Here is a 19423-nt window from a genome sequence, read left to right on the forward strand (position 1 = left end):
GAGAGTGTTTGTTGTAGGGAACGGGGAGAGTGTTTGTTGTAGGGAACGGGGAGAGTGTTTGTTGTAGGGAACGGGGAGAGTGTTTGTTGTAGGGAACGGGGAGAGTGTTTGTTGTAGGGAACGGGGAGAGTGTTTGTTGTAGGGAACGGGGAGAGTGTTTGTTGTAGGGAACGGGGAGAGTGTTTGTTGTAGGGAACGGGGAGAGTGTTTGTTGTAGGGAACGGGGAGAGTGTTTGTTGTAGGGAACGGGGAGAGTGTTTGTTGTAGGGAACGGGGAGAGTGTTTGTTGTAGGGAACGGGGAGAGTGTTTGTTGTAGGGAACGGGGAGAGTGTTTGTTGTAGGGAACGGGGAGAGTGTTTGTTGTAGGGAACGGGGAGAGTGTTTGTTGTAGGGAACGGGGAGAGTGTTTGTTGTAGGGAACGGGGAGAGTGTTTGTTGTAGGGAACGGGGAGAGTGTTTGTTGTAGGGAACGGGGAGAGTGTTTGTTGTAGGGAACGGGGAGAGTGTTTGTTGTAGGGAACGGGGAGAGTGTTTGTTGTAGGGAACGGGGAGAGTGTTTGTTGTAGGGAACGGGGAGAGTGTTTGTTGTAGGGAACGGGGAGAGTGTTTGTTGTAGGGAACGGGGAGAGTGTTTGTTGTAGGGAACGGGGAGAGTGTTTGTTGTAGGGAACGGGGAGAGTGTTTGTTGTAGGGAACGGGGAGAGTGTTTGTTGTAGGGAACGGGGAGAGTGTTTGTTGTAGGGAACGGGGAGAGTGTTTGTTGTAGGGAACGGGGAGAGTGTTTGTTGTAGGGAACGGGGAGAGTGTTTGTTGTAGGGAACGGGGAGAGTGTTTGTTGTAGGGAACGGGGAGAGTGTTTGTTGTAGGGAACGGGGAGAGTGTTTGTTGTAGGGAACGGGGAGAGTGTTTGTTGTAGGGAACGGGGAGAGTGTTTGTTGTAGGGAACGGGGAGAGTGTTTGTTGTAGGGAACGGGGAGAGTGTTTGTTGTAGGGAACGGGGAGAGTGTTTGTTGTAGGGAACGGGGAGAGTGTTTGTTGTAGGGAACGGGGAGAGTGTTTGTTGTAGGGAACGGGGAGAGTGTTTGTTGTAGGGAACGGGGAGAGTGTTTGTTGTAGGGAACGGGGAGAGTGTTTGTTGTAGGGAACGGGGAGAGTGTTTGTTGTAGGGAACGGGGAGAGTGTTTGTTGTAGGGAACGGGGAGAGTGTTTGTTGTAGGGAACGGGGAGAGTGTTTGTTGTAGGGAACGGGGAGAGTGTTTGTTGTAGGGAACGGGGAGAGTGTTTGTTGTAGGGAACGGGGAGAGTGTTTGTTGTAGGGAACGGGGAGAGTGTTTGTTGTAGGGAACGGGGAGAGTGTTTGTTGTAGGGAACGGGGAGAGTGTTTGTTGTAGGGAACGGGGAGAGTGTTTGTTGTAGGGAACGGGGAGAGTGTTTGTTGTAGGGAACGGGGAGAGTGTTTGTTGTAGGGAACGGGGAGAGTGTTTGTTGTAGGGAACGGGGAGAGTGTTTGTTGTAGGGAACGGGGAGAGTGTTTGTTGTAGGGAACGGGGAGAGTGTTTGTTGTAGGGAACGGGGAGAGTGTTTGTTGTAGGGAACGGGGAGAGTGTTTGTTGTAGGGAACGGGGAGAGTGTTTGTTGTAGGGAACGGGGAGAGTGTTTGTTGTAGGGAACGGGGAGAGTGTTTGTTGTAGGGAACGGGGAGAGTGTTTGTTGTAGGGAACGGGGAGAGTGTTTGTTGTAGGGAACGGGGAGAGTGTTTGTTGTAGGGAACGGGGAGAGTGTTTGTTGTAGGGAACGGGGAGAGTGTTTGTTGTAGGGAACGGGGAGAGTGTTTGTTGTAGGGAACGGGGAGAGTGTTTGTTGTAGGGAACGGGGAGAGTGTTTGTTGTAGGGAACGGGGAGAGTGTTTGTTGTAGGGAACGGGGAGAGTGTTTGTTGTAGGGAACGGGGAGAGTGTTTGTTGTAGGGAACGGGGAGAGTGTTTGTTGTAGGGAACGGGGAGAGTGTTTGTTGTAGGGAACGGGGAGAGTGTTTGTTGTAGGGAACGGGGAGAGTGTTTGTTGTAGGGAACGGGGAGAGTGTTTGTTGTAGGGAACGGGGAGAGTGTTTGTTGTAGGGAACGGGGAGAGTGTTTGTTGTAGGGAACGGGGAGAGTGTTTGTTGTAGGGAACGGGGAGAGTGTTTGTTGTAGGGAACGGGGAGAGTGTTTGTTGTAGGGAACGGGGAGAGTGTTTGTTGTAGGGAACGGGGAGAGTGTTTGTTGTAGGGAACGGGGAGAGTGTTTGTTGTAGGGAACGGGGAGAGTGTTTGTTGTAGGGAACGGGGAGAGTGTTTGTTGTAGGGAACGGGGAGAGTGTTTGTTGTAGGGAACGGGGAGAGTGTTTGTTGTAGGGAACGGGGAGAGTGTTTGTTGTAGGGAACGGGGAGAGTGTTTGTTGTAGGGAACGGGGAGAGTGTTTGATACCGGTAACACGGGTCTGTGAGAGTGTTTGATACCGGTAACACGGGTCTGTGAGAGTGTTTGATACCGGTAACACGGGTCTGTGAGAGTGTTTGATACCGGTAACACGGGTCTGTGAGAGTGTTTGATACCGGTAACACGGGTCTGTGAGAGTGTTTGATACCGGTAACACGGGTCTGTGAGAGTGTTTGATACCGGTAACACGGGTCTGTGAGAGTGTTTGATACCGGTAACACGGGTCTGTGAGAGTGTTTGATACCGGTAACACGGGTCTGTGAGAGTGTTCGATACCGGTAACACGGGTCTGTGAGAGTGTTCGATACCGGTAACACGGGTCTGTGAGAGTGTTCGATACCGGTAACACGGGTCTGGGAGAGTGTTCGATACCGGTAACGGGGGACTGGGAGAGTGTTCGAGACCGGTAACGGGGGACTGGGAGAGTGTTCGAGACCGGTAACGGGGGACTGGGAGAGTGTTCGAGACCGGTAACGGGGGACTGGGAGTGTGTTCGATATAGGTAACGGGGAACTGGGAGAGTGTTCGATATCGGTAACGGGGAACTGGGAGAGTGTTCGATATCGGTAACGGGGAACTAGGACAGTGATTGATACCGGTAACGGGGAACTAGGACAGTGATTGATACCAGTAACAGGGAACTGGGAGAGTGTTTGATCTGTGTAACAGAGGTCTGTGAGAGTGTTCAGTAAAGCGGAACTTGGCGAGTGATTGATACCAGTAAAGGGCAACTATGACAGTGTTTGATACCAGTAACAGGGAACCGGGAGTGTTTGATATCAGTAACGGGGAACAGGGACAGTGTTTGATATCGGTAACGGGGAACCGGGAGAGTGTTTGATATCAGTAACAAGGATCTGGGAGCGTGTTTGATACCAGTAACGGGGAACAGGGAAAGTGTTTGATATCAGTAACAGGGAACTGGGAGAGTGTTTGATACCAGTAACAGGGAACTGGGAGAGTGTTTGATACCAGTAACGGGGAACTGGGAGAGTGTTCGATATCGGTAACGGGGAACTGGGAGAGTGTTCGATATCGGTAACGGGGAACTAGGACAGTGATTGATACCGGTAACGGGGAACTAGGACAGTGATTGATACCAGTAACAGGGAACTGGGAGAGTGTTTGATCTGTGTAACAGAGGTCTGTGAGAGTGTTCAGTAAAGCGGAACTTGGCGAGTGATTGATACCAGTAAAGGGCAACTATGACAGTGTTTGATACCAGTAACAGGGAACCGGGAGTGTTTGATATCAGTAACGGGGAACAGGGACAGTGTTTGATATCGGTAACGGGGAACCGGGAGAGTGTTTGATATCAGTAACAAGGATCTGGGAGCGTGTTTGATACCAGTAACGGGGAACAGGGAAAGTGTTTGATATCAGTAACAGGGAACTGGGAGAGTGTTTGATACCAGTAACAGGGAACTGGGAGAGTGTTTGATACCAGTAACGGGGAACTGGGAGAGTGTTCGATATCGGTAACGGGGAACTGGGAGAGTGTTCGATATCGGTAACGGGGAACTAGGACAGTGATTGATACCGGTAACGGGGAACTAGGACAGTGATTGATACCAGTAACAGGGAACTGGGAGAGTGTTTGATCTGTGTAACAGAGGTCTGTGAGAGTGTTCAGTAAAGCGGAACTTGGCGAGTGATTGATACCAGTAAAGGGCAACTATGACAGTGTTTGATACCAGTAACAGGGAACCGGTAGTGTTTGATATCAGTAACGGGGAACAGGGACAGTGTTTGATATCGGTAACGGGGAACCGGGAGAGTGTTTGATATCAGTAACAAGGATCTGGGAGCGTGTTTGATACCAGTAACGGGGAACAGGGAAAGTGTTTGATATCAGTAACAGGGAACTGGGAGAGTGTTTGATACCAGTAACAGGGAACTGGGAGAGTGTTTGATACCAGTAACGGGGAACTGGGACAGTGATTGATACCAATATCGGTGAACTGGGAGAGTGTTTGATATCAGTAACAAGGATCTGGGAGCGTGTTTGATACCAGTAACGGGGAACAGGGAAAGTGTTTGATATCAGTAACAGGGAACTGGGAGAGTGTTTGATACCAGTAACAGGGAACTGGCAGAGTGTTTGATACCAGTAACGGGGAACTGGGACAGTGATTGATACCAATATCGGTGAACTGGGAGAGTGTTTGATGTCAGTAAAACGGGACTAGGGGGAGTGTTTGATATCGGTAACAGGGAACTGGGAGAGAGTTCGATATCGGTAACGGGGAATTGGGAGACTGTTTGATACCAGTAACGGGGAAATGGGAGAGTGATTAATATCAGTAATGGGGAAGTGGGAGAGTGTTTGATACTGGTATCGGGGAACTGGGAGAGTGTTCAAAATCAGTAACGTGGAACTGGCAGAGTGTTTGATATCTGTAACAGCGGTCTCGCAGAGTGCTTGATATCAGTTACGGGGGACTGGGAGAGTGGTTGATACCAGTAACAGGGAACTGGGAGAGTGGTTGATACCAGTAACGGGGAACTGGGAGAGTGTTTGATAACAGTATCGGGGAACTGGGAGAGTGTTTGATACCAGTAACGGGGAAATGGGAGAGTGTTTAATATCAGTAACGGGGAAGTGGGAGAGTGTTTGATACTGGTATCGGGGAACTGGGAGAGTGTTCAAAATCAGTAACATGGAACTGGGAGAGTGTTTGATATCTGTAACAGCGGTCTCGCAGAGTGCTTGATATCAGTTACGGGGGACTGGGAGAGTGTTTGATACCAGTAACGGCGGACTGCGAGAGTGATTGATACCAGTAACGGGGAACTAGGCGATTGATTGATACCAGTAACGGGGAACTAGGCGAGTGATTGATACCAGTAACGGGGAACTGGGAGAGTGTTTGATACCAGTAATGGGGAACTGGGAGAGTGTTTAATATCAGTAACGGGGAAGTGGGAGAGTGTTTGATACTGGTATCGGGGAACTGGGAGAGTGTTCAATATCAGTAACCGGGAACTGGGAGAGTGTTTGATGTCAGTAAAACGGGACTAGGGGGAGTGTTTGATATCGGTAACAGGGAACTTGTAGAGAGTTCGATATCGGTAATGGGGAATTGGGAGAGTGTTTGATAACAGTAACAAGGTACCGGGACAGTGTTGATATCAGTAAGAGAGAACCGGGAGAGAGCTTGATATCAGTAACAGGTAACCAGGAGAGATTTTGATATAGTCAACAGGGAACCGGAAGAGTGTTTGATACCAGTAATGGGGAACTGGGACAGTGTTTCATACCAGTAACAGAGGACAAGGAGATTGTTTGATATCAGTAACGGGGAACTGGGAGAGTGTTTGATATCAGTAACGGGGAACTGGGAGAGTGTTTGATATCAGTAACGGGGAACTGGGAGAGTGTTTGATATCAGTAACGGGGAACTTGGACAGAGTTTGTTACCAGTAACAGGGAACTGGGAGAGTGTTTGATCTCTGTAACAGAGGTCTGTGAGAGTGTTTGATACTGGTAACGGGGGACTGGGAGAGTGTTTGAGACCAGTAACAGGGAACAGGGAGAGTGTTTGATATCAGTAACGGGGAAGTGGGAGAGTGTTCGATATCAGTAACGGGGAACTTGGCGAGTGATTGATACCAGTAAAGGGCAACTGTGACAGTGTTTGATACCAGTAACAGGGAACCGGGAGTGTTTGATATCAGTAACGGGGAACAGGGACAGTGTTTGATATTGGTAATGGGGAACTGGGAGAGTGTTTGATATAGGTAACAGGGAACAGGGAAAGTGTTTGTTATCGGTAACAGGGAACTGGGAGATTGTTCGATATCGGTAACGCGGAATTGGGAGAGTGTTTGATACCAGAAACAGGGAACTGGGAGAGTGTTTGATACCAGTAACGGGGAAATGGGAGAGTGTTTAATATCAGTAACGGGGAAGTGGGAGAGTGTTTGATACTGGTATCGGGGAACTGGGAGAGTGTTCAAAATCAGTAACATGGAACTGGGAGAGTGTTTGATATCTGTAACAGCGGTCTCGCAGAGTGCTTGATATCAGTTACGGGGGACTGGGAGAGTGTTTGATACCAGTAACGGCGGACTGCGAGAGTGATTGATACCAGTAACGGGGAACTAGGCGATTGATTGATACCAGTAACGGGGAACTAGGCGAGTGATTGATACCAGTAACGGGGAAGTGGGAGAGTGTTTGATACTGGTATCGGGGAAGTGGGAGAGTGTTTAATATCAGTAACGGGGTAGTGGGAGAGTGTTTGATACTGGTATCGGGGAATTGGGAGAGTGTTCAATATCAGTAACGTGGAACTGGGAGAGTGTTTGATATCTGTAACAGCGGTCTCGCAGAGTGCTTGATATCAGTTACGGGGGACTGGGAGAGTGGTTGATACCAGTAACAGGGAACTGGGAGAGTGTTTGATACCAGTAACGGGGAAATGGGAGAGTGTTTGATACCAGTAACGGGGAAATGGGAGAGTGTTTGATACCAGTAACGGGGAACTGGGAGAGTGTTTAATATCAGTAACGGGGAAGTGGGAGAGTGTTTGATACTGGTATCGGGGAACTGGGAGAGTGTTCAATATCAGTAACCGGGAACTGGGAGAGTGTTTGATGTCAGTAAAACGGGACTAGGGGGAGTGTTTGATATCGGTAACAGGGAACTTGTAGAGAGTTCGATATCGGTAATGGGGAATTGGGAGAGTGTTTGATAACAGTAACAAGGTACCGGGACAGTGTTGATATCAGTAAGAGAGAACCGGGAGAGAGCTTGATATCAGTAACAGGTAACCAGGAGAGAGTTTGATATCGTCAACAGGGAACCGGAAGAGTGTTTGATACCAGTAATGGGGAACTGGGACAGTGTTTCATACCAGTAACAGAGGACAAGGAGATTGTTTGATATCAGTAACGGGGAACTGGGAGAGTGTTTGATATCAGTAACGGGGAACTGGGAGAGTGTTTGATATCAGTAACGGGGAACTTGGACAGAGTTTGTTAACAGTAACAGGGAACTGGGAGAGTGTTTGATCTCTGTAACAGAGGTCTGTGAGAGTGTTTGATACTGGTAACGGGGGACTGGGAGAGTGTTTGAGACCAGTAACAGGGAACAGGGAGAGTGTTTGATATCAGTAACGGGGAAGTGGGAGAGTGTTCGATATCAGTAACGGGGAACTTGGCGAGTGATTGATACCAGTAAAGGGCAACTGTGACAGTGTTTGATACCAGTAACAGGGAACCGGGAGTGTTTGATATCAGTAACGGGGAACAGGGACAGTGTTTGATATTGGTAACGGGGAACTGGGAGAGTGTTTGATATAGGTAACAGGGAACAGGGAAAGTGTTTGTTATCGGTAACAGGGAACTGGGAGATTGTTCGATATCGGTAACGCGGAATTGGGAGAGTGTTTGATACCAGTAACAGGGAACTGGGAGAGTGTTTGATACCAGTAACGGGGAACTGGGACAGTGTTTGCTACCAATATTGGGGAACCGGGAGAGTGTTTGATACCAGTAACGGAGAAATGGGAGAGTGTTTAATATCAGTAACGGGGAAGTGGGAGAGTGTTCGATATCAGTAACAAGGATCTGGGAACGTGTTTGATACCAGTAACGGGGAACAGGGAGTGTGTTTGATACCAGTAACGGGGAACAGGGAGAGTGTTTGATATAGGTAACGGGGAACAGGGAGAGTGTTTGATATAGGAAACGGGGAACAGTGAGAGTGTTTGATATCGGTAACGGGGAACAGGGAGAGTGTTTGATATCGGTAACGGGGAATTGGGAGAGTGTTTGATACCAGTAACAGGGAACTGGGAGAGTGTTTGATATCGGTAACGGGGAATTGGGAGAGTGTTTGATATCGGTAACGGGGAACAGGGAGAGTGTTTGATATCGGTAACGGGGAATTGGGAGAGTGTTTGATACCAGTAACAGGGAACTGGGAGAGTGTTTGATATAGGTAACGGGGAACAGGGAGAGTGTTTGATATCAGTAAAGGGCAACTGTGACAGTGTTTGATACCAGTAACAGGGAACCGGGAGTGTTTGATATCAGTAACGGGGAACAGGGACAGTGTTTGATATCGGTAACGGGGAACTGGGAGAGTGTTTGATATAGGTAACGGGGAACTGGGAGAGTGTTTGAAATAGGTAACGGGGAACAGGGAGAGTGTTTGATATCGGTAACGGGGAACTGGGAGAGTGTTTGATATAGGTAACGGGGAACAGGGAAAGTGTTTGATATCGGTAACGGGGAACTGGGAGAGTGTTCGATATCGGTAACGGGGAATTGGGAGAGTGTTTGATACCAGTAACAGGGAACTGGGAGAGTGTTTGATACCAGTAACGGGGAACTGGGAGAGTGTTTGATATCAGTAACAGGGAACTGGGAGAGTGTTTGATACCAGTAACGGGGAACTGGGAGAGTGTTTGATACCAGTAACGGGGAACTGGGAGAGTGTTTGATACCAGTAACGGGGAACTGGGACAGTGTTTGATACCAGTATCGGGGAACTGGGACAGTGTTTGATACCAGTATCGGGGAACGGGGAGAGTGTTTGATACCAGTAACAGGGAAATGGGAGAGTGTTTAATATCAGTGACACGGAACCGGGAGTGTTTGATATCGGAAAAAGGGAACTGGTGGAGTTTTTGATACCGGTAACAGGAACTTGGAGAGTGTTTGATACCAGTAACGGGGAACTGGGAGAGTGTTTAATATCAGTAAAACGGGACTGGGGGAGTGTTTGGTATCGGTAACAGGAAACTGGGAGAGAGTTTGATCTCAGTAACAGGGAGGTGGGAGAGTGTTTGATACCAGCAACGGGGAACAGGGAGTGTGTTTGATATAGGTAACGGGGAACAGGGAGTGTGTTTGATATAGGTATCGGGGAACAGGGAGAGTGTTTGATATAGGTAACGGGGAACTGGGAGAGTGTTTGATATCGGTAACAGGGAACTGGGAGAGTGTTTGATATCGGTAACGGGGAACTGGGAGAGTGTTTGATATCGGTAACAGGGAACTGGGAGAGTGTTTGATATAGGTAATGGGGAACAGGGAAAGTGTTTGATATCGGTAACAGGGAACTGGGAGAGTGTTCGATCTCGGTAACGCGGAATTGGGAGAGTGTTTGATATTAGTAACAGGGAACTGGGAGAGTGTTTGATACCAGTAACGGGGAACTGGGACAGTGTTTGATACCAATATTGGGGAACCGGGAGAGTGTTTGATACCAGTAACGGGGAAATGGGAGAGTGTTTAATATCAGTAACGTGGTAGTGGGAGAGTGTTTGATATCTGTAACAGCGGTCTCGCAGAGTGCTTGATATCAGTTACGGTGGACTGGGAGAGTGGTTGATGCCAGTAACAGGGAACTGGGAGAGTGGTTGATAACAGTAATGCGGAACTGGGCGAGTGATTGATACCAGTAACGGGCAACTGTGACAGTGTTTGATACCAGTAACAGGGAAACGGGAGTGTTTGATATCAGTAACGGGGAACAGGGACAGTGTTTGATATTGGTAACGGGGAACCGGGAGAGTGTTTGATATCAGTACAAGGATCTGGGAACATGTTTGATACCAGTAACGGGGAACAGGGAGTGTGTTTGATATAGGTAACGGGGAACAGGGAGAGTGTTTGATATAGGTAATGGGGAACAGGGAGAGTGTTTGATATAGGTAACGGGGAACTGGGACAGTGTTTGATACCAATATCGGTGAACTGGGAGAGTGTTTGATGTCAGTAAAACGGGACTAGGGGGAGTGTTTGATATCGGTAACGGGGAACTGGGAGAGAGTTCGATATCGGTAACGGGGAATTGGGAGACTGTTTGAGACCAGTAACAGGGAACAGGGAGAGTGTTTGATATCAGTAACGGGGAAGTGGGAGAGTGTTCGATATCAGTAACGGGGAACTTGGCGAGTGATTGATACCAGTAAAGGGCAACTGTGACAGTGTTTGATACCAGTAACAGGGAAATGGGAGAGTGTTTGATACCAGTAACGGGGAACTGGGAGAGTGTTTGATACCAGTAACGGGGAACTGGGACAGTGTTTGCTACCAATATTGGGGAACCGGGAGAGTGTTTGATACCAGAAACGGAGAAATGGGAGAGTGTTTAATATCAGTAACGGGGTAGTGGGAGAGTGTTTGATACTGGTATCGGGGAATTGGGAGAGTGTTCAATATCAGTAACGTGGAACTGGGAGAGTGTTTGATATCTGTAACAGCGGTCTCGCAGAGTGCTTGATATCAGTTACGGGGGACTGGGAGAGTGGTTGATACCAGTAACAGGGAACTGGGAGAGTGGTTGATACCAGTAACGGGGAAATGGGAGAGTGTTTAATATCAGTAACGGGGAAGTGGGAGAGTGTTCGATATCGGTAACGGGGAACAGGGAGAGTGTTTGATATCAGTAACAAGGATCTGGGAACGTGTTTGATACCAGTAACGGGGAACAGGGAGTGTGTTTGATATAGGTAACGGGGAACAGGGAGAGTGTTTGATATAGGTAACGGGGAACAGGGAGAGTGTTTGATATAGGAAACGGGGAACAGTGAGAGAGTTTGATATCGGTAACGGGGAACAGTGAGAGTGTTTGATATCGGTAACGGGGAACAGGGAGAGTGTTTGATACCAGTAACAGGGAACTGGGAGAGTGTTTGATATCGGTAACGGGGAACAGGGAGAGTGTTTGATATCGGTAACGGGGAATTGGGAGAGTGTTTGATACCAGTAACAGGGAACTGGGAGAGTGTTTGATATAGGAAACGGGGAACAGTGAGAGTGTTTGATATCGGTAACGGGGAACAGGGAGAGTGTTTGATATCGGTAACGGGGAATTGGGAGAGTGGTTGATGCCAGTAACGGGGAAATGGGAGAGTGTTTAATATCAGTAACGGGGAAGTGGGAGAGTGTTTGATACTGGTATTGGGGAACTGGGAGAGTGTTCAATATCAGTAACGGGGAAGTGGGAGAGTGTTCGATATCAGTAACGGGGAAGTGGGAGAGTGTTCGATATCAGTAATGCGGAACTTGGCGAGTGATTGATACCAGTAAAGGGCAACTGTGACAGTGTTTGATACCAGTAACAGGGAACCGGGAGTGTTTGATATCAGTAACGGGGAACAGGGACAGTGTTTGATATCGGTAACGGGGAACTGGGAGAGTGTTTGATATAGGTAACGGGGAACTGGGAGAGTGTTTGATATAGGTAACAGGGTACAGGGAGAGTGTTTGATATCGGTAACGGGGAACTGGGAGAGTGTTTGATATCAGTAACGGGGAACTGGGAGAGTGTTTGATATCAGTAACGGGGAACTTGGACAGAGTTTGATACCAGTAACAGGGAACTGGGAGAGTGTTTGATCTCTGTAACAGAGGTCTGTGAGAGTGTTTGATACTGGTAACGGGGGACTGGGAGAGTGTTTGAGACCAGTAACAGGGAACAGGGAGAGTGTTTGATATCAGTAACGGGGAACTTGGCGAGTGATTGATACCAGTAAAGGGCAACTGTGACAGTGTTTGATACCAGTAACAGGGAACCGGGAGTGTTTGATATCAGTAACGGGGAACAGGGACAGTGTTTGATATTGGTAACGGGGAACTGGGAGAGTGTTTGATATAGGTAACAGGGAACAGGGAAAGTGTTTGTTATCGGTAACAGGGAACTGGGAGATTGTTCGATATCGGTAACGCGGAATTGGGAGAGTGTTTGATACCAGTAACAGGGAACTGGGAGAGTGTTTGATACCAGTAACGGGGAACTGGGACAGTTTGCTACCAATATTGGGGAACCGGGAGAGTGTTTGATACCAGTAACGGAGAAATGGGAGAGTGTTTAATATCAGTAACGGGGTAGTGGGAGAGTGTTTGATACTGGTATCGGGGAATTGGGAGAGTGTTCAATATCAGTAACGTGGAACTGGGAGAGTGTTTGATATCTGTAACAGCGGTCTCGCAGAGTGCTTGATATCAGTTACGGGGGACTGGGAGAGTGGTTGATACCAGTAACAGGGAACTGGGAGACTGGTTGATACCAGTAACGGGGAAATGGGAGAGTGTTTAATATCAGTAACGGGGAAGTGGGAGAGTGTTCGATATCGGTAACGGGGAACCGGGAGAGTGTTTTTGATATCAGTAACAAGGATCTGGGAACGTGTTTGATACCAGTAACGGGGAACAGGGAGTGTGTTTGATATAGGTAACGAGGAACAGGGAGAGTGTTTGATATAGGTAACGAGGAACAGGGAGAGTGTTTGATACAGGAAACGGGGAACAGTGAGAGTGTTTGATATCGGTAACGGGGAACAGGGAGAGTGTTTGATATCGGTAACGGGGAATTGGGGGAGTGTTTGATACCAGTAACAGGGAACTGGGAGAGTGTTTGATATCGGTAACGGGGAATTGGGAGAGTGTTTGATACCAGTAACAGGGAACTGGGAGAGTGTTTGATATCGGTAACGGGGAACAGGGAGAGTGTTTGATATCGGTAACGGGGAATTGGGAGAGTGTTTGATACCAGTAACAGGGAACTGGGAGAGTGTTTGATATAGGTAACGGGGAACAGTGAGAGTGTTTGATATAGGTAACGGGGAACAGTGAGAGTGTTTGATATCGGTAACGGGGAACAGGGAGAGTGTTTGATATCGGTAACGGGGAATTGGGAGAGTGTTTGATACCAGTAACAGGGAACTGGGAGAGTGTTTGATATAGGTAACGGGGTACAGGGAGAGTGTTTGATATAGGTAACGGGGAACAGGGAAAGTGTTTGATATCGGTAACGGGGAACTGGGAGAGTGTTCGATATCGGTAACGGGGAATTGGGAGAGTGTTTGATACCAGTAACAGGGAACTGGGAGAGTGTTTGATATAGGTAACGGGGTACAGGGAGAGTGTTTGATATAGGTAACGGGGAACAGGGAAAGTGTTTGATATCGGTAACGGGGAACTGGGAGAGTGTTCGATATCGGTAACGGGGAATTGGGAGAGTGTTTGATACCAGGAACAGGGAACTGGGAGAGTGTTTGATATCTGTAACAGCGGTCTCGCAGAGTGCTTGATATCAGTTACGGGGGACTGGGAGAGTGGTTGATACCAGTAACAGGGAACTGGGAGAGTGGTTGATGCCAGTAACGGGGAAATGGGAGAGTGTTTAATATCAGTAACGGGGAAGTGGGAGAGTGTTTGATACTGGTATCGGGGAACTGGGAGAGTGTTCAATATCAGTAACGGGGAAGTGGGAGAGTGTTCGATATCAGTAATGCGGAACTTGGCGAGTGATTGATACCAGTAAAGGGCAACTGTGACAGTGTTTGATACCAGTAACAGGGAACCGGGAGTGTTTGATATCAGTAACGGGGAACAGGGACAGTGTTTGATATCGGTAACGGGGAACTGGGAGAGTGTTTGATATAGGTAACGAGGAACTGGGAGAGTGTTTGATATAGGTAACGGGGTACAGGGAGAGTGTTTGATATCGGTAACGGGGAACTGGGAGAGTGTTTGATATAGGTAACGGGGAACAGGGAAAGTGTTTGATATCGGTAACGGGGAACTGGGAGAGTGTTCGATATCGGTAACGGGGAATTGGGAGAGTGTTTGATACCAGTAACGGGGAACTGGGAGAGTGTTTGATACCAGTAACGGGGAACTGGGAGAGTGTTTGATACCAGTAACGGGGAACTGGGAGAGTGTTTGATACCAGTAACGGGGAACTGGGAGAGTGTTTGATACCAGTAATGGGAACTGGGAGAGTGTTTGATACCAGTAACGGGGAACTGGGAGAGTGTTTGATACCAGTAACGGGGAACTGGGACAGTGTTTGATACCAGTATCGGGGAACTGGGACAGTGTTTGATACCAGTATCGGGGAACTGGGAGAGTGTTTGATACCAGTAACAGGGAAATGGGAGAGTGTTTAATATCAGTGACACGGAACCGGGAGTGTTTGATATTGGAAAAAGGGAACTGGTGGAGTTTTTGATACCGGTAACAGGAACTTGGAGAGTGTTTGATACCAGTAACGGGGAACTGGGAGAGTGTTTACTATCAGTAAAACGGGACTGGGGGAGTGTTTGCTATCGGTAACAGGAAACTGGGAGAGAGTTTGATCTCAGTAACAGGGAGGTGGGAGAGTGTTTGATACCAGCAACGGGGAACTGGGAGAGTGTTTGCTATCGGTAACGGGGAACAGGGAGAGTGTTTGATATCGGTAACGGGGAATTGGGAGAGTGTTTGATACCAGTAACAGGGAACTGGGAGAGTGTTTGATATAGGTAACGGGGTACAGGGAGAGTGTTTGATATAGGTAACGGGGAACAGGGAAAGTGTTTGATATCGGTAACGGGGAACTGGGAGAGTGTTCGATATCGGTAACGGGGAATTGGGAGAGTGTTTGATACCAGTAACGGGGAACTGGGAGAGTGTTTAATATCAGTAAAACGGGACTGGGGGAGTGTTTGCTATCGGTAACAGGAAACTTGGAGAGAGTTTGATCTCAGTAACATGGAGGTGGGAGAGTGTTTGATACCAGGAACGGGGAACAGGGAGTGTGTTTGATATAGGTAACGGGGAACAGGGAGAGTGTTTGATATAGGTAACGGGGAACTGGTAGAGTGTTTGATATCGGTAACGGGGAACTGGTAGAGTGTTTGATATCGGTAACGGGGAACTGGGAGAGTGTTTGATATCGGTAACGGGGAACTGGGAGAGTGTTTGCTACCAATATTGGGGAACCGGGAGAGTGTTTGATACCAGTAACGGAGAAATGGGAGAGTGTTTAATATCAGTAACGGGGTAGTGGGAGAGTGTTTGATACTGGTATCGGGGAATTGGGAGAGTGTTCAATATCAGTAACGTGGAACTGGGAGAGTGTTTGATATCTGTAACAGCGGTCTCGCAGAGTGCTTGATATCAGTTACGGGGGACTGGGAGAGTGGTTGATACCAGTAACAGGGAACTGGGAGAGTGGTTGATACCAGTAACGGGGAAATGGGAGAGTGTTTAATATCAGTAACGGGGAAGTGGGAGAGTGTTCGATATCGGTAACGGGGAACAGGGAGAGTGTTTGATATCAGTAACAAGGATCTGGGAACGTGTTTGATACCAGTAACGGGGAACAGGGAGTGTGTTTGATATAGGTAACGGGGAACAGGGAGAGTGTTTGATATAGGTAACGGGGAACAGGGAGAGTGTTTGATATAGGAAACGGGGAACAGTGAGAGTGTTTGATATCGGTAACGGGGAACTGGGAGAGTGTTTGATATAGGTAACAGGGTACAGGGAGAGTGTTTGATATCGGTAACGGGGAACTGGGAGAGTGTTTGATATCAGTAACGGGGAACTGGGAGAGTGTTTGATATCAGTAACGGGGAACTTGGACAGAGTTTGATACCAGTAACAGGGAACTGGGAGAGTGTTTGATCTCTGTAACAGAGGTCTGTGAGAGTGTTTGATACTGGTAACGGGGGACTGGGAGAGTGTTTGAGACCAGTAACAGGGAACAGGGAGAGTGTTTGATATCAGTAACGGGGAACTTGGCGAGTGATTGATACCAGTAAAGGGCAACTGTGACAGTGTTTGATACCAGTAACAGGGAACCGGGAGTGTTTGATATCAGTAACGGGGAACAGGGACAGTGTTTGATATTGGTAACGGGGAACTGGGAGAGTGTTTGATATAGGTAACAGGGAACAGGGAAAGTGTTTGTTATCGGTAACAGGGAACTGGGAGATTGTTCGATATCGGTAACGCGGAATTGGGAGAGTGTTTGATACCAGTAACAGGGAACTGGGAGAGTGTTTGATACCAGTAACGGTGAACTGGGACAGTTTGCTACCAATATTGGGGAACCGGGAGAGTGTTTGATACCAGTAACGGAGAAATGGGAGAGTGTTTAATATCAGTAACGGGGTAGTGGGAGAGTGTTTGATACTGGTATCGGGGAATTGGGAGAGTGTTCAATATCAGTAACGTGGAACTGGGAGAGTGTTTGATATCTGTAACAGCGGTCTCGCAGAGTGCTTGATATCAGTTACGGGGGACTGGGAGAGTGGTTGATACCAGTAACAGGGAACTGGGAGAGTGGTTGATACCAGTAACGGGGAAATGGGAGAGTGTTTAATATCAGTAACGGGGAAGTGGGAGAGTGTTCGATATCGGTAACGGGGAACCGGGAGTGTGTTTGATATCAGTAACAAGGATCTGGGAACGTGTTTGATACCAGTAACGGGGAACAGGGAGTGTGTTTGATATAGGTAACGGGGAACAGGGAGAGTGTTTGATATAGGTAACGAGGAACAGGGAGAGTGTTTGATACAGGAAACGGGGAACAGTGAGAGTGTTTGATATCGGTAACGGGGAACAGGGAGAGTGTTTGATATCGGTAACGGGGAATTGGGGGAGTGTTTGATACCAGTAACAGGGAACTGGGAGAGTGTTTGATATCGGTAACGGGGAATTGGGAGAGTGTTTGATACCAGTAACAGGGAACTGGGGCAGTGTTTGATATCGGTAACGGGGAACAGGGAGAGTGTTTGATATCGGTAACGGGGAACTGGGAGAGTGTTTGATACCAGTAACAGGGAACTAGGAGAGTGTTTGATATAGGTAACGGGGAACAGTGAGAGTGTTTGATATCGGTAACGGGGAACAGGGAGAGTGTTTGATATCAGTAACAGGGAATGGGGAGAGTGTTTGATATCGGAAACGGGGAACTGGGAGAGTCTTTGATACCAGTAACGTGGAGCTGGTAGAGTGTTTGATCTCAGTAACAGGGAACTGGGAGAGTGCTTGATGCCAGTAACAGGGAACGGGGAGAGTGTTTGATACCAGTAAAGGGCAACTGTGACAGTGTTTGATACCAGTAACAGGGAACCGGGAGTGTTTGATATCAGTAACGGGGAACAGGGACAGTGTTTGATATCGGTAACGGGGAACTGGGAGAGTGTTTGATATAGGTAACGAGGAACTGGGAGAGTGTTTGATATAGGTAACGGGGTACAGGGAGAGTGTTTGATATCGGTAACGGGGAACTGGGAGAGTGTTTGATATAGGTAACGGGGAACAGGGAAAGTGTTTGATATCGGTAACGGGGAACTGGGAGAGTGTTCGATATCGGTAACGGGGAATTGGGAGAGTGTTTGATACCAGTAACGGGGAACTGGGAGAGTGTTTGATACCAGTAACGGGGAACTGGGAGAGTGTTTGATACCAGTAACGGGGAACTGGGAGAGTGTTTGATACCAGTAACGGGGAACTGGGAGAGTGTTTGATACCAGTAATGGGAACTGGTAGAGTGTTTGATACCAGTAACGTGGAACTGGGACAGTATTTGATACCAGTAACGGGGAACTGGGAGTGTGTTTGATACCAGTAACGGGGAACTAGGACAGTATTTGATACCAGTAACAGGGAACTGGGAGAGTGTTTGATACCAGTAACGGGGAACTGGGAGAGAGTTTGATACCAGTAACGGGGAACTGGCAGAGAGTTTGATACCTGTAACGGGGAACTGGCGAGAGTTTGATACCAGTAACGGGGAACTGGCGAGAGTTTGATACCAGTAACGGGGAACTGGGAGAGAGTTTGATACCAGTAACGGGGAACTGGGAGAGTGTTTGATACCAGTAACGGAGAACTGGGAGATTGCTTGATACCAGTAACGGGGAACTGGGAGAGTGTTTGATACCAGTAACGGAGAACTGGGAGATTGCTTGATACCAGTAACGGGGAACTGGGTGAATATTTGATACCAGTAAAGGGGAACTGGGACAGTGTTTGATATCAGTAACAGGGAACTGGGACAGTGTTCGATACCAGTAACGGGGAACTGGGGCAGTGTTCGATACCAGTAACGGGGAACTGGGGCAGTGTTCGATACCAGTAACGGGGAACTGGGACAGTGTTCGATACCAGTAACGGGGAACTGGGACAGTGTTTGATATCAGTAACAGGGAACGGGGAGAGTGTTTGATATCGGTAACGGTGAACTGGGACAGTGTTTGATACCAGTAACGGGGAACTAGGCGAGAGTTTGATACCAGTAACGGAGAACTGGGAGATTGCTTGATACCAGTAACGGGGAACTGGGTGAGTGTTTGATACCAGTAAAGGGGAACTGGGACAGTGTTTGATATCAGTAACAGGGAACTGGGACAGTGTTCGATACCACTAACGGGGAACTGGGACACTGTTCGATACCACTAACGGGGAACTGGGACAGTGTTCGATACCACTAACGGGGAACTGGGACAGTGTTCGATACCACTAACGGGGAACTGGGACAGTGTTCGATACCACTAACGGGGAACTGGGACAGTGTTCGATACCAGTAACGGGGAACTGGGACAGTGTTCGATACCAGTAACGGGGAACTGGGACAGTGTTCGATACCAGTAACGGGGAACTGGGACAGTGTTCGATACCAGTAACGGGGAACTGGGACAGTGTTCGATACCAGTAACGGGGAACTGGGACAGTGTTCGATACCAGTAACGGGGAACTGGGTGATTGATTGATACCAGTAACGGGGAACTGGGTGATTGATTGATACCAGTAGCGGAGAACTGGGCGAGTGATGGATACCAGTAACGGGGAACTGGGCGAGTGTTTGATATTGGTCACAAGGAACTGGGAGAGTGTTTGATACCAGTAACTGGGATCTGGAAGTGTTTTTGATACTAGTAACAGGGAACCGGGAGAGAGTTCGATATCGGTAACAGCGAACAGTGAGAGTGTTTGATATCGGTAACAGGGAACTGGGACAGTGTTTGATACCAGTAATGGGGAACTGGGACAGTGTTTGATACCAGTAATGGGGAACTGGGACAGTGTTTGCTACCAGTAACGGGGAACTGGGATAGTGTTTGATACCAGTAATTGAGAACTGGGTGATTGATTGATACCAGTAGCGGAGAACTGGGCGAGTGATGGATACCAGTAACGGGGAACTGGGA

This window comes from Hypanus sabinus, chromosome 9, assembly GCF_030144855.1.
Source record: "Hypanus sabinus isolate sHypSab1 chromosome 9, sHypSab1.hap1, whole genome shotgun sequence".
Lineage (NCBI taxonomy): Eukaryota > Metazoa > Chordata > Chondrichthyes > Myliobatiformes > Dasyatidae > Hypanus > Hypanus sabinus.